Below are 15,068 nucleotides of genomic sequence, written 5' to 3' on the forward strand. Positions count from 1 at the left end.
AGATTTGTACAGAATTCCCCAAGTGCTATTTTACCTATTCTAGAATGGAATATGATGTGTTCTACTTGTCTCCGATCCCCTGCATAGGGGTGCCTGCCCTTCTCCCCATGACACCACATAAAGTCAGCCATAGACAAGCCATAAGATAGAGAAGCTGAGGGCACGACTAGGCAATGATTTTGATATTGTTTGATGAGTTCAGACCCTCAGGTACAGAGAAACAGCCATTGTTCTCTCTCTCTCTCTCTCTCTCTCTCTCTCTCTCTCTCTCTCTCTCACCATCATTACTCCCATTCAAAGTGTCTGGCCAGACTTTAAGTTGTGGGCTTTAGAAATATTTACCTTACTCTCTTCATAGAGGAAGTTAGCAGCTGGTTGGGTGAGTCTGAAAGAGTTCCTTGCATTACTCTGAAATATAAAGCCTCTGACTCAGACACTCCCTACTTCCTTTTGTGATGACCATGGAAGTTTTAAATAATGGCATTAAAATGTAATTATGTTAAGGCCCTTTATAAAGTAAATTAAGAGAAATGTGTAGCACATGAGCTACAGATCCAATTCAAAGTAGTCAAAATAGATGTTCTAATAAGTATAATTTAGCATGAAATTTTAACTAGATATTAGCATCACATAGTATTTTTATGTAGTATATGTAAATATTCATATATTGTGCTACACCTGGTACTTTTCTTTTTAAAAAAGATTTAATTATTTATTCATGAGAGACACAGAGAGAGAGCCAGAGACATAGGCAGAGGGAGAAGCAGGCTCCCTTCAGGGAGCCTGATGCCCAGACTCAATACTAGGACCCTGGGGTCATGACCTGAGCCAAAGGCAGATGCTCAACCACTGAGCCCCCCAGGTGCCCCGGTATTTTTCTATATGGAAAGGCATGCTTTTCAAATTCAATCACTCGTTTTTGTTATTGCTGTTTGCTGGATTCTACTTTCTCCTTGGATTTTGGTATCTAACAAAGCCTCACCTTCAAGGATTCATACTCCAAGGTGTGTAATACTGTCACAGGAGGTCATCAGTGCCCCCCCTCCCAGAAGGAGAGGGGGCAAAGAGCTGGGGTACACAGTGGAGGAAGCAAGCACTGCTCTGGCTAAGAGATGGGATTTCTGTGTTTGAGGACAGGAGGTGAGCTCACTCTTTTTGCACTGGTCGGGTTTTACTTTACAGTGTTTCTGACTTTACCTTATACATTAATTCCTATAAGCATCTGCCCACCTTGCCTTCATTTTAATTGCATGTTTTAATGCTAGAAGGGAATATCCTGATCGTTTAAATCCCAAATGTCCGACTTGAAGATCTAATATCCCAAGGGAACCCAAAGCTTATTTGTTTACTTCTGGTCTATTTTAATTTAAGAAATTTTTTACCCCTTACTTCCTATCCACTCTATCAGAGGGCTAGATGTGTTTGAACATACCGAACACAATCAAGGAGAGACCTACCTCCAGCAGATGAATAAGCTAGTGCAGAACACTGAACACTAACAAAAACAAAATTCAAAAAATATATATAATTATTACCTCAAGAGAAAACAAAGATGACACAGTGAAATGTATATCCTACTACACTTTTTAGCTCAGCCATGGGTAATATTCTCTTAGTTGTAATGATTTAAATATTAAGTATTGAGCTAAACAAGGCTATTGATAGATCTCTGCAAGGATGCTAGGAGGAAACTGTCAGTAGGGGTCAGGTGGGAAATAGGTTATCCAAGAGGCACATCTTCCTTCCATGAAAGGAAGTTTACAGATAGTCCTTAAAAGTAAAATGCAAAAAAAAAAAAAAAAAGCAGCATTAGCATGTTATTTAGATGTCTGGAGGAAGATACAAGCCAGAATTAAAAGCACTTGAGATTGGAGATATGTCTACACCCATGAAATCACCACCGCAATCAATCATATTTCAATCAAGTGGTTTTAAAAACAAAAGCATTGAGAGTTGTTTTTCCTGTTATGTGAGAAGCAGGGAGGGGGGGCAGGGTGAAGAGGGCACTGCTGGTCTATTTGATCAGCTTTGTGGTCTCATTTTGACTCCTCACTGCTTAGATCACCTATAAGCTTGCATTAGATGAAGGATAAAATACTAGACCTAGGGTTAAGTTCCAGCTTGGCAACCCTACCAGCATGTGACCTTGAACTGATAATTTAGTTACTCTGAGCCTCCATTTTCCTATCCATAAAATCAGAATTCAGATCAATTCTTTTTTTATTTAAAAACATATGAATGAGGACACTTGGGTGGCTCAGTCAGTTGGGCATCTGCCCTTGGCTAGAGTCATGATCCCAGGGTCCTGAGATTGAGCCCCATGTCCAGCTCCCTGTTCAGTGAGGAGCCTACTTCTCCCACTCATACTCATGCTCTCTCTCTCTCTCTCATTATAGGGTTGCCAAGCTGGAACAGAGATGTATCTCTGTCTCTCTCTCCCAAATAAATTAGTAAAATCTTAAAAAAAAAAGTCCCATATGAATGTATGTGTACACATATAGATGCTATATACTATACCATATATACTATGAAAACATACCAGCATAGCGCTTAGTGTAGGATAGGCCCTCAATAATTTTAATTCCCCTCCGTGCTTACTTTGCCCTTGCTATAATGTATTACATGTGATTACATACAACATAAAAAGTAGGATCGCCTCAATTGTTTTTTTTTTTTCCAATTGTTTTTTATATATCATTTTACCTTCTGGAATCTGGGGTTTTAGGGCTACTACCCCTCTAGTGTGATAGCACCATCCTTCTGAAAATAACACAGTGATAAATAATACAAGGAGATTTTCATCACAGGAGGAATGGGGACCACTTTCAGGAATAATGGGCAGTTGGGAGTGCAAGCTCAGTGTTAAGAGCTGGGGAGGGGACATCTGTTGGCATGGAGGTGCTACATGAACAGAAGAACCAGGGTGTTCAATTGGTTCCAGTTTGCCTGAGACTTACCTGGTTTTAGTGCTTAAAGTCCTATATCTTGAGACCCCCTTAGTCCTGGTGGGATGCCCACTGGGACACATTTCCCCCCTCTCAGCCACAGTTCCCAGACCATTGCTTATCTAGCACACCCCCAAAGTGTGCTCCAAACCAGGTCATGGTCATTTAATTCAAACTATCTTGAGACACACAAAATGTATTGCTGACACCCAAAATATGTCCTCATCTGCTCACGGATGCCTGAAATCACCATGACGAGACACATGGGGTCTCCAAGCCACAGTCAGAAGTAAAGCACAGGGGATCCCTGGGTGGCGCAGTGGTTTGGCGCCTGCCTTTGGCCCAGGGCGCGATCCTGGAGACCCGGGATCAAGTCCCACATCCGGCTCCCGGTGCATGGAGCCTGCTTCTCCCTCTGCCTGTGTCTCTGCCTCTCTCTCTCTCTCTCTCTCTCTCTCTCTCTCTGTGTGACTATCATAAATAAAAAAAAAAAAAAAGAAGAAGTAAAGCACAGGGCAGGCCGGGTGGCTCAGTGGTTTAGCGCAGCCTTTGGCCGGGGCGTGATCCTGGAGACCCGGAATCGAGTCCCATGTCGGGCTCCCTGCGTGGAGCCTGCTTCTCCCTCTGCCTGTGTCTCTGCCTCTCTCTGTCTGTGTCTCTCATGAATAAATAAAAATCTTTGAAAAAAAAAAGTAAAATACAAAAGAATACACACATTATGATTCCCCTTATGAGACTATCAGGCCAAGCAAAATTGAATTTTTAAGGATGTTTACATAGGTGGGCAGACTATGTTAAGGAATAATCACCTTTATTAGCTCTACTTACCTTTTGGGGGAGGGAAGGTTTTGTTCGTAAAAGGATGAGGAGGAGGCTTCCGAGATTCTGGCAATGTTCTATGCATATATTGAATGCACTTTTATGTATCCAAGTTATATTTCATAATTTTAAAAAGTTGATTAAAATATATAAGGAAATAAAATGCCTCAGAAATAGGATCAAGTGCATTGTATATTAACTGATAACTCATCTACTCCTGAGGGCAAATTTTGATGGAGGATGGGTGGGCGGGGGGCCTTGAGCTTAAGATAAACAGAGTGGCAGTGACTTAAGGAACAGGATGCCAAATGAAACTGGACACCAGACAGACATGGTGCATGCTGGGAGACCAGGGGTCTCAGTGTTCCCTCCAGCAATCCCCAAACCTAGCAATCCCTCCAGAGAAGGCACCTGGAGAGATTTCAGGCTCTGCATGTGATCATCGGCCACACTGGCCATCTTTCTTGAGATTTAGCAGTGAGCTTAGCTCTCACCTACAGTAGCAAAAACAGGAACAACCTTTTAAACATGCAAATCAGTAACATATTCACGCCAGCATCCTGGTACACACACGCAGTGATGAAACTCTGATCTCCTTTCCGGAAGCAATGCATTCTCACTCATAAAGAAAGTGTTTCCACACCGCTCTGGACTGTTCAGTCCTACGTATTTTCCCAATGCACTTAGGAAAGGTACAGAGAAGAGGCAAGTGGAAAGCCTCATTGACCACTATCTAATTAAAAGAAACAAGCATTTCTCTTTAAAAAAATTTTTTATTTATTTATTTATTCGTGAGAGACACAGAGAGAGAAAGGCAGAGGGAGGAGCAGGCTCCCCGCAGGGAGCCCGATGCTGGACTCGATCCCAGACCCCGGGATCATGCCCAGAGCCAAAGGCAGATGCTCAACCACTGAGCCACCCAGGCGTCCCAGAAACAAGCATTTCTAAGCAGAACTTTTTCCCTAAAAACTTGAGAATTAGGTTTTAAAGACTGTCCATAGGTGTAGTCTACACCTTCCCTGCCCCAGCACCTGCTTATTGATGTGTAGACTTAGCTTCTGGGATGGTTTGCCTGTGACTCAGAGTAAGCACTGTCCCTAAAGAAGTTAATAAGCGTTTAGCCTTTGCACCAGGTTTCAAAATAGTATCTGACTAAAGCGGTCATTATGGGGTTCACTCAGTTTGTACACGAATCAGATTTGAAGGGGTAATCTGCCCAACTCTCTTCTTTATAATGCCACTGGTTTTAATGTAAACATACAAAAAATTTCAGGATCTAGAGTATTTACCAGCCTATCTCAAAATATACCTTCTATTTGTGAGAAGGATCATCAGTAAACCAAAGTTAGACAGCAGGGACTCCATGAGTTTTATATAAAATCTTATTGTAACTTCCCATTGATTTCTTGTAGTCTAATTCCTTTCAACGTTATTCCGTGAAGATGTACTTAGCATAAGAGCCTAAAATCGAATTTAATACAATATTTTCATCACTTCTCAAACTCAGATGTTCAAACTATTTGAAGTGGTTTCTTAAACTATTTTAAGTGGTTTCTTTTTGTACTGTTCTCCATCTTTCTCTTACTTACTCTTTATACCAGGTTTTTTTTTTTTTTTTCTGGCCTGGAATTTTCCAGAAATGTATCTGTTGGGTTTGTAATCTCATGTGGCTTCTCCAGATGCTTACCTGAACTGAGCAGCCCCAGAGAGAAGCTGAAACTTGGGGTGTTAGTTCATTCTTGTTACCCAGCCAGACTCTTCTCCACCCTCTGATCTGGCAATGGAAAGCCACATCTGCAACACCTAGATCCTCCCTGCTATAATACAGGCTACAGTTCATTGAAATGGGTTTGCCCCTTGATAAGTGGCCACGTGTAGGCAAAGGTAGGTTAGGATCAATTGGTTGCTGACAACTTTGCCATTAGAACATACCATAGAGGGGCACACATTCCAGTCCCAGCACTAGAATCACATGGCTGAGCTCTGTGCTGTACCCACATGCATCTGCTGTGCAGGGAAGGAACCACAAACCTAGTTCTTTGGGCTGAATGTTTTCCAGAGGATAGCCAATGCTTACCCAAAAGACTGGGTCTTCTACTCTAAAAAGCTATTGGAATCTGAAGAGGCCATAATCTTAACAGTAGCTTATCAATTTTGAATTTTTGTTTCTTTCCATGTAAGAAAAGGATCCAGCTAGCTTACCCAAAATCAAATCGTCATTGTTCACTTCCATGATGGTTTATGAGTAATGTAATAGTAGAGAAAAATAAAGTCATAAATAACCCTTGACGCTTATTTTGATTTAGCAGTTTCAATAAATTTTCTGATGGAAAAGATTGTTGTTAATACAGAAAACAGGATTACAAGTGGATTTCCTATTCTCTGTATTTGGATTGCATGGAGCTGAAACATGTTTAATTCCATATCCTTTCTATCCACCTATTGTAGGCATAAAGTACTTTCTAGTGGTAAAATAGCCAGTAGGTAAAAGGTAAGGGATCTATGTGACACATAAACTGGATAATCCTCCTGGAATTATCAAGAGTCAACCATAATTAAAGTCTCACCAATGTTTTCTTCTCCACTTTAACTCAGACAACCCTCCTACTACTGTGTTTGCAAGAGTCTATTTAGAACTAACTAATCCCAAAGTGACACACGTCTGAGAAGGAAGCTGAGCCACAGGAACTGGCATGTCATATCAATTCTCTCTTGCCATACAATGATAACCCAAAAGTCCATAGGTCTTAACAGTTCATGAGTGCAAATGAAGTCACGTGAATCATAATAACCTAAATTTGACTGTCTCTTGTCCTCACTTATTTACCCAGGATTGAAGCCTGCTATGATGTTTGAGGGTTCCCAAAGAAACAAGTCTGCTTGCTGGCTAAAGCCAACATGAGCCTTCCATATTTCTCTTCTGTTCTGGTACCTTGATCAACATCCTCAATCTCCAGGATTCTTGAGGATCCCTCATCTTTGTTGCTGCTCAATGAAGGAACACCGGTGTCCCCACCAGGAATACTATTCCCTGGTGTCCTCACAATTGTCAAAGGGGAGATCAACACCTTTATCTGGTCCAATGAAGAAATGAGAAGAAGGTCTCTTCTTCATTCATATTATACTTTATGACAAAGCACCTAGCAGTAATGCATCTCCCAAGATTTGTCATCTCAACAGTTTCTTTGGCTGATGCTTATCCTTGGGACCAGGTGAATAGCAGAGATTGTTTTGTTTTGTTTTGTTTTGTTTTGTTTCATTCATCCACGGTACCCATAAATACCTACACATAAACATCCTTTTGATAGACTCCTTGCTTCAATTAAATTATAAGTAGGCATTTTGGGGAATTACCAGACCATCATATGGCCCAAATATGTCTACATTTTCTTCACTGTTACTACTGAATTTTCTATCTTTAACATTTCATATGAAGGCTTTATCTGGAGCATACTCTCCTATTACTACCCTCAAGTGAACTGCTAAGCATATCTTCTCTTAAAAGGCATAAATTAAAGTGAATAAAATGTCCCCCTTTCCTAGCAGAAGGCTGGGGAATAAAACCAAGTAATCTATCTAGACCCAAAATCATTCCTCTTTCTTCCCTCATGTATATGACAGTGTCTGGTATTATACTCAGCCTTAAAAAAATGCTATTGAATTAATGAAATGACCTAGGGTAAAATGTTATGACAGAAAAGCAAATAAGTGAGAGCTCTGAGGAAGAAATAATTAATTGAAAGTAGGAGTCTTAGTAGGCCTCACAAGTGAGCAAGCATCTGATCTGGATCTTGAGGAATGAAGAGGAGAAGCATTCCAGGGAGGGAGAAGAGCCCGAGTAAAAGCCCATGGAAATGAGTGTACATGATGTGTTCTTGAAATAGCTGGCAAATACCTAGTGAAGTGGTGTGGAGGAGTGGAGGATGATGATGTCATCAACAGAGACAAGGAATTCAGCCATAAGGGCATACGGGACAGAAGAAGAAGAGAGAACAGGTTCTGTTTTTGATATATTGAATTTGAGATGCCTATAGGACATCCAGCTAGAAAAAGTAGTTGGAAATTCAAGTCTGTATATGAGAGAGGTGTTTGGTGATATACATGCTAATTTGGGAGTCTTTGACACCTAAATGGTAATTAAAACCAAGAACGAAATTACCAGACAAAGGGTCCAGAGAAAGAAGAAAAAAAGCTCATTGAGAAGGCCCCCTGAGAAATTTCTACCTTTATGAGAAAGGCAAAGCAAGGATCCAGGCCCCTACAGGAACTTTTAAAAGCCTGGCATTATGCTATGGCTAGAATTAAATATTTGAAGAAGAATCAAGTAGCATGGTTACATGACTTTTCTGCAGTAGCAGCATGAAGCCCAATAGCAACACAGAGAAAAAAATAGTTGGGTTTTGAATTATAAACGCAAATGAGGTGGATTTGAATTTAGTGTTAATGAGAGTGTGGTTGAAATGCTGGACCATGAAGTCCAGGTTCAACAGAGCATAATAGAGCATGAGCCTCTTCACAATCTCCCAGAGCATAGAGATGATTTCAGAACCATGGACATTGGCACATGGGGCTCCAGCCCCAAATTCCTGTACCTGCAGCAAGCACAGTGAACCTTGGCAGGCTACCTAGAAGGTGGACCGTAAGATTTTGCACATCATTATGCTGGAAGGCAAGATGTTATAAGCATGTTTAATGGGAATTTGAGCCACACAAAGGTCAGTAAATGTGACTGGGGTAAAGAGCTCAAAACTCCGAAGTGGATCCACTCCAGCAGGTAACAAGGTCCACATGTGCTCAAAGAAGTGGCCTCCTGAGGAGGACAAGAGGCTAGATATTAGATAGTATACCAAATGGATGTCAAGCCAGGGACACTGTGAGAGAAAGATCACGAATAAGAACTAAGACCCCGATGCCAAAGTCCTCTAGAGCTCTAAGAGTCTGGCAGATGGGAAATAGCCAGGCTTGGAGAGAAAGGGTGGATTTAGGTGTTTAAAGTTTTTTTTTTTGTTTTGTTTTTTTTTTTTTTAGGTGTTTAGAGTTTTAAAGGAGACAGGGCAATAGGAGAAGATGATAGAAAAATGCTCTGAAGATGTTGGTGGGGAGCCAGAGAAAAGCTCTTATCTTCTCCTCCTAGCCTCAGACAAGGAGTTCATAGGAAATAAACAGCTTCCACTTGAGAAGGGTTTGAAGCAGGTATTAGGAATAAATTCAGGATTATATGAAGTACGGGTTGAGGAGGCTGTGACCTCTGGTTAGAGCTCTGTAGTTGGGCTAAGAATACACAGTTTCTGCAGTGACAGAAAACTAATGGAAAGGGTGTTGGTCTACAGTGGTTCTCTACATGAGGACTAGCCTAGGGATTCGTGTGATTTTTCCAAAGAACAGAACAAAAACTCTTAATCATGTGCCTTCTGATAGACAGATACTAAAGTAGGAACTGTAAAGGCACATCAAGGAATGAAAAAAAAAATCCCTGTCCTCATGGAATTTTCAGTATACTTAGGGTTAAAAGACATTAAAATGCATAAAAAGAATGAGAAATGCAGAGTGTATGGAGTTTAAGGAGGCTGAGGTCCTTGCAGGCTGAAGCCGTCGTGATGGCAGCAGGGATGGGGAAGAGGGAGCTGGGCTCTGGAGAGCAGGTACTTTTAGAATAAAGAGAAATGGGAAGGCTCCTCCAGGAGAAGATGTTCACATTAGAAAGACCTGAAAGTATTAAAAATGATACTTTATTAAGGATTCATTTCAAAAATCACCCCATGTTGCGACCGAATGAGAAAGGTGTAGAGATGAAACAAGGGGCAGAGATGAAACCAGACTGGCCACTGCTGCTTACTGTTGAATCCGGCTGATGGATACTGGGTTTGCTGTAGACTCTTTCCCCCCTTTCTGCATATGCTTCAAAAACTCCACAAATGGTAAAACAGAATTTAAAAGTTTTGATTGGAATGACAGTCTATGAAGAGAGCAATAGTATACAATTAAATCAAGTTAAAAAAAAAAGAAAGAAAGAAAGAGAGAGAGAGAGAGAGAGAGAGAATAAAGAGTGCTGAAAACTGGAAATCCACATTTAGTGTCCTGAGCTCCTGAAGGCGAAGGAGACCAGTTTGGACGCCTCACAACGTTCATGCGTGGTCACCTTTGAGAGCTCAGCCTGCAGGAGGCTCCTGAGAACTGCATTTATGGATTTTCACTGTTCCCTCTACCGCATCACACCCATCATCATCTTCTTCTTTGTCACCAAGTGCTCCTTAGTGAGCTCCCAGAGCAAGCAGGCAACACTCCGCAAGGTATACCAATAGTCTACACAAGAGCGGCCTCCCGGGGTGCCTGGGTGGCTCAGTGGTTGAGCGTCTGCCTTTGGCTCAGGTCATGATCCCGGGGTCCTGGGATCGAGTCCTGCATCCGGCTCCCTACAGGGAGCCTGCTTCTCCCTCTGCCTGTGTCTCTGTGTCTCTCATGATTGAATGAATGAAATCTTGAAAAAAAAGATCTGCCTTTCATTTCAGGTTTATTTTTTTTTAAGATTTCATTTATTTATTCATGAGAGACACAGAGAGGCAGAGACACAGGCAGAGGGAGAAGCAGGTTCCCTGTGGGGAGCCTGATGCAGACTTGATCCCAGGACCCGGGAATCACGACCTGAGCCACCCAACTGCCCCTCATTTCAGGTTTATAGTCTTCAATCCAGTGCTTGCTGACTTCTCACCGGTGGGCTAGCGAGGATTCAGTTCTATTGAATAAATATGAAAGGACAGATCAGCCCGTGGAAAGGCAGAACAAGAGGAGAAGCAAGAGGAGGAGAAAGGGGAGGAAGATCTGCAGACCTCCCAAATGCGTGTTCCCCTCACTAAATGGTCTCCTATTTACTGACGTATGATTTTTTTTTCACCTTTTCTCCATCAAGTTTCTCTTTTCACAACTGAGATGGGGAAAATCCCCGGTTACAATACCATGACGACTCTTCCTTTGCAAAGCAATGAATTCATACTGCATCCCTTCTTGCCTCTTCCTCAGGAACACTACTTTTGGAGGTTATTATTAAAGCCCATCAATAAGAATAGCAATAAAACATCATGTAAGGGAAATTTCCTACACATCCTAAAATAGATTAGGATAAAAAAAAATAGATTAGGATATTCTCTGTAAGCTGAAGTCATTTGCATTTTGTTTTGCCAGGTGTTTTTGTTTGTTCTGAATTGCTGACATTGAAATTTTATTTCAAACTGTGTTTACCGTATCTAATCCTCTGATCTAAGTTATCTATTTGACTAAAACCTTGCAGCAGCAAGTTCCATGGCTTAATTTCATGGTTAATTCATCCTAAATGCTTTGAATGTTAGGTCTATTTTTATTTCTTAGTGTATTCTCTGTTGTTACACGATGGGCAGGGCACAAAACAATTCCATTATTCCACATGTCCTATTTACATGTCAGTATTTACCCTATCTTTTCCTTCTGTCTCTACCTCCTCCACTTTCTTCTTCCCTCTTTTATTTAGAAATGAATAATCTTAGCTCTCGCCCAGCCATAAATACAGTGATGGAGTATTCTCCTCAGACATTTAAATGAATGCAGTCATTGGAACTTTCTACAATCTCTTCTCATCAGAATTTCAAATATCGGAGGCCTTATCAGTTTTCACTCATTTGTGCCAAGTCATTTCATCACGTCGTCATGGCCACAAACAACAGAATAATGAATGGTAGTTTTCCAGAGAACTGAGTCCTCACTATTGCTTATTAGTAACCTTTCCTATTTGAGCTCTTTTAGTTCTCTGATATTTATGAACAGACTGTGACAGGGAGGTTACCCAAATAAAATACAGTTCTAGTTTCTTTTTCCTTTTAATTTTTTTTATAGAGATTGTGTACATGAGCCCTCAAGGGGGGTATAGGAGGAGGGACACAGAGAGAGAGAAAGAGAGAATCTCAAACAGGCTTCACACCCAGTGCAGAGCCCATCTCAGGGCTTAATCCCACAACCCTGAGATCAGGACCTGAGCCAAAATCAAGAGTCAAGTGCTTAACTAAGCCATCCAGGCACCCCCAGTTCTAGTTTCTTAAAAAGCAAATTAGAGTCCACTTTTCTTTTTTTTTTAATAAATTAATTTTTTATTGGTGTTCAATTTTAGAGTCCACTTTTCCATCAGAGAATGTCAACTGCCAAATAAATGCAATAATTGGTCCTTTTGGATTTCCTGAATTATTTTTTCACCCCAATTTGAATATCATTATCTTTCATGGAAAATATTCTTTTATACATTATAATTAATATAATCCCAGTTCATTAAGCTTTGATCAATTTCAGTGGCAAGGTTGAATGTAAATGATGTATAGGCATCATCTACTTCTTAAATGTTTGTGTTAAGCCACGTGGCTTTTAGGAAAGACCTTCATTGCTACCTGTTTTTGCTAAACAAAATAAATCCAAGAGATTTTCTCTTTTATGGAAAAAAGTAAAAAATGAAAACAGCGTTTGGTGTTTGTTTTGCAGGAGCCACTGTAGCACCCCAAGCAGCAGCTAGAGCAGCGCCACTGGCTCCTTCCCCGGGAACCACACTGGGCATCTCAGCAGCAGCCCCAGGGCTGTGAACTGTGTCTGTGAGCAGCTGGGCTCTATCTCCATTGATTTTGTGCATCTGTGTCCTAAGGTACCAGAAATTCCTAAGAGAGGTTATTTTGGGATCAGAGAACCCTCAAACATTTTTCCATATAAATTAATGTAATTGCTTCTTCACTTCAGGCCATCCCAGTTTACAAAAGGATGGCAGGGGAGGTGAGGGGAATCTGTATTTAGTTTTTCTATAACGTTTTATTTTCTCTGTATTTAGTTTTTCTATAACCTTTTATTTTCTCATCCTTTAACATCATGGTTCTGTTTCTCACTGGGCACATTAAAACTGTATTCTAGCTACATTCCTCTACTTGCAATGTAATTTTAAGATGTCTACTTTAATTTTAATTAGATTTTTGAATTCAGTGACCTGGGAGGTAAACACAAATCCAATTCTGTCTTTATTAAAGATATATAATGAGCTAAAGAAAATTTTAGAGATCATTTAAATCTAAATCTCCTGCTTAATAATATGAGAAAACTGGGACTCAGAAAGTTTGTGCTTTTGTAAAATAAGAAACATTTGGCAGACACCTAGGTGGCTCAGTCTGTTAGGCACCAGAATCTTGATTTCAGCTCAGGTCATGATCTCAGGGTTTTGAGAGGCCTGCATTGGCCTCTGTACTGGGTGTGCAGTTTGCTTAGGATTCTTTGTCTCCTTCTCCCTCTGCCCCTGCCCACTCACCCCAATAAAAAAAGAAAAGAAACATTTGGAACTAGACCCCAGGGTGCCTGGAATTTTTTTTTCATTAAACCATAGTTTGTTCTGGATACTTCTCGCTTATCTGCAAGGACCCCCATTGTTGCTTCAGAGACTTATTCTAAGAAGTCAGAAGTTAATGTGGCTACTTTACTCATGAATGTGCCCACCATAGCTGGCAGCCCATCAGTTCTTATAAGGGCCTGTGAGAAACAGAGAATCCCATATGATCTCATAGGAAACTAACATAAAACAATTCAACACGGAGTTGTTTCCTTACCATTTTGGGAGTAATACTTTCCCAACCCATGCAAACTCTTAAAGAGGGGTGCCTTTTTGAGTGGAGATGTCAAGCATATAGAGATTCTGGTCTTTAAATAAAAAAACTATGTATGGGTATATGAAACATAAAGAACATATTAAATGAGTATAAACTAATGGCAAATCTATGAAGATAAAGGAAATATTAAAACATTTATTATTATCATTTCATTTAAAATTGTGTTAATTTAATTATGAATAAAATATAAACAAAAGTGAGAATAAAAACTGGGACCACTGGGATCCAGTCTGTGCAAAAAGTCACATTCAGAGAAAACACAAATCCCATTCCATTTACTTAGGCTTCCTTAAAGAGACCTTTCTAAGGATTTCACAAAGCATGCCACATAAGAAGTCCCTCCTAGATCCTTTTTAGATATCTCTTCTCATCCCCAAACTTTCACTCATAGCAGTGACTAAATATCCTTCCCTACATCACAAATCCTCACCACAACTATGCCCACTTTCTATTCATCCCTTCCTCCTTTGTACAAGTTCACACTATCCCCATCCACAGAACACCTAATGACATGAGACCCACCCACTCCTCCCAGCCATGCAAAGTACATAGACGTCTCTTGGAAGTTCAGCTTTTTTCCCATTCTGACTACATTTCATGAGACTATCATCTCCCTTTGTTCTGGTGAAAAGCAGTAACATTCTGTGGGGGGGGGGGGTAATGTAGATAGCAATGAAAAGAAAATAAGGTCAGATGCTAAACAATTTAAACAACATAGTGAGCAGAGTAAATCTTAATGGATATCTACAAACTCTATACCCTGATACTAGAGGACACACTCATCTCAAATGCCCATGGCTTATCCACAGAAATTGATCGTATTCTGGGTCACCAAGAAAGCATCCGTCAATAACCCCAATAAGGGAAAATAGTATGAACAATCCCTTCTGATCACGCTGCAGCAAAACTAGAGTTTAACTAACAAAAACCAAGTCACAAAAGCCCCTTCCACATGGGTAGTAAAAATCCTCCTATTCACTCCTGGGTAAAAGGGAAAATTGAAACTGAAGTTACAAAAACAACAACAACAACCACCACCACCACCTCATTGACAGTGGTTTCCAATTCTAGTCATACCTCACTCCTTTTGTCTCTACAAATTACAACTAAAATCCCTGTACAAAAGCCATAAAAGAACCATGAGAAGACTCTGAAAGGGGAAAAAAGGAGGAAGAATGGACAAAACCTCAGGACTGGAGGTTCAACGTAATGTTAAATTTTCCGGGTTTTTATCCTCCTATACATCCCAGCTTAAGTTTCTTTTTTTTTTTTTTTAATTTTTTTTTTAAAGATTTATTTATTTATTCCGAGAGAGAGAGAGGCAGAGACACAGACAGAGGAGAAGCAGGCTCCATGCAGGAAGCCTGACGTGGGACTCCATCCCGGGTCTCCAGGATCATGCCCTACCTAGGCTGCAGGCGGCGCTAAACCGCTGCGCCACCGGGGCTGCCCCTAAGTTTCTATTTTTTTTTTTAATAATAAATTTATTTTTTAGGGATCCCTGGGTGGCGCAGCGGTTTGGCGCCTGCCTTTGGCCCAGGGCGCGATCCTGGAGACCCGGGATCGAATCCCACGTCGGGCTCCCGGTGCATGGAGCCTGCTTCTCCCTCTGCCTGTGTCTCTGCCCCCCTCTCTCTCTCTCTCTCTC

General features: G+C 40.9%; 1 protein-coding gene and 1 long non-coding RNA gene across 7 annotated transcripts in view; one reads left to right on the forward strand and one right to left on the reverse strand.

Moving 5' to 3' along the window:
• Positions 1 to 15,068, reverse strand: part of SERPINB7 (serpin family B member 7) — a 56,615-nt gene that overhangs the window by 26,648 nt on the left and 14,899 nt on the right. The window contains exon 1 of one of the 4 annotated variants that reach the window (XM_072821065.1): positions 343 to 435. The exons of 2 other annotated variants lie outside the window; for them this stretch is intronic. The gene's annotated coding sequence lies outside the window, so the exon portion shown is untranslated. Of the gene's footprint in view, positions 1 to 342; positions 436 to 15,068 lie in introns of those variants that run through there. One more of the 4 variants, XM_072821067.1, reaches the window with a different exon arrangement.
• Positions 65 to 12,680, forward strand: LOC140630599 (uncharacterized). Of its 3 annotated transcripts, XR_012028353.1 has the most exons (4): positions 65 to 210; positions 977 to 1,140; positions 6,596 to 6,976; positions 12,261 to 12,680. It is a non-coding gene; the product is annotated as an uncharacterized lncRNA (long non-coding RNA). The 3 variants fall into 3 exon arrangements; XR_012028352.1 differs by having other exon boundaries at positions 65 to 1,140; XR_012028357.1 differs by lacking the exon at positions 12,261 to 12,680 and adding an exon at positions 10,436 to 10,591 and having other exon boundaries at positions 65 to 1,140.

Source organism: Canis lupus, chromosome 1, assembly GCF_048164855.1.
Source record: "Canis lupus baileyi chromosome 1, mCanLup2.hap1, whole genome shotgun sequence".
NCBI classification, from domain to species: Eukaryota; Metazoa; Chordata; class Mammalia; order Carnivora; family Canidae; genus Canis; species Canis lupus.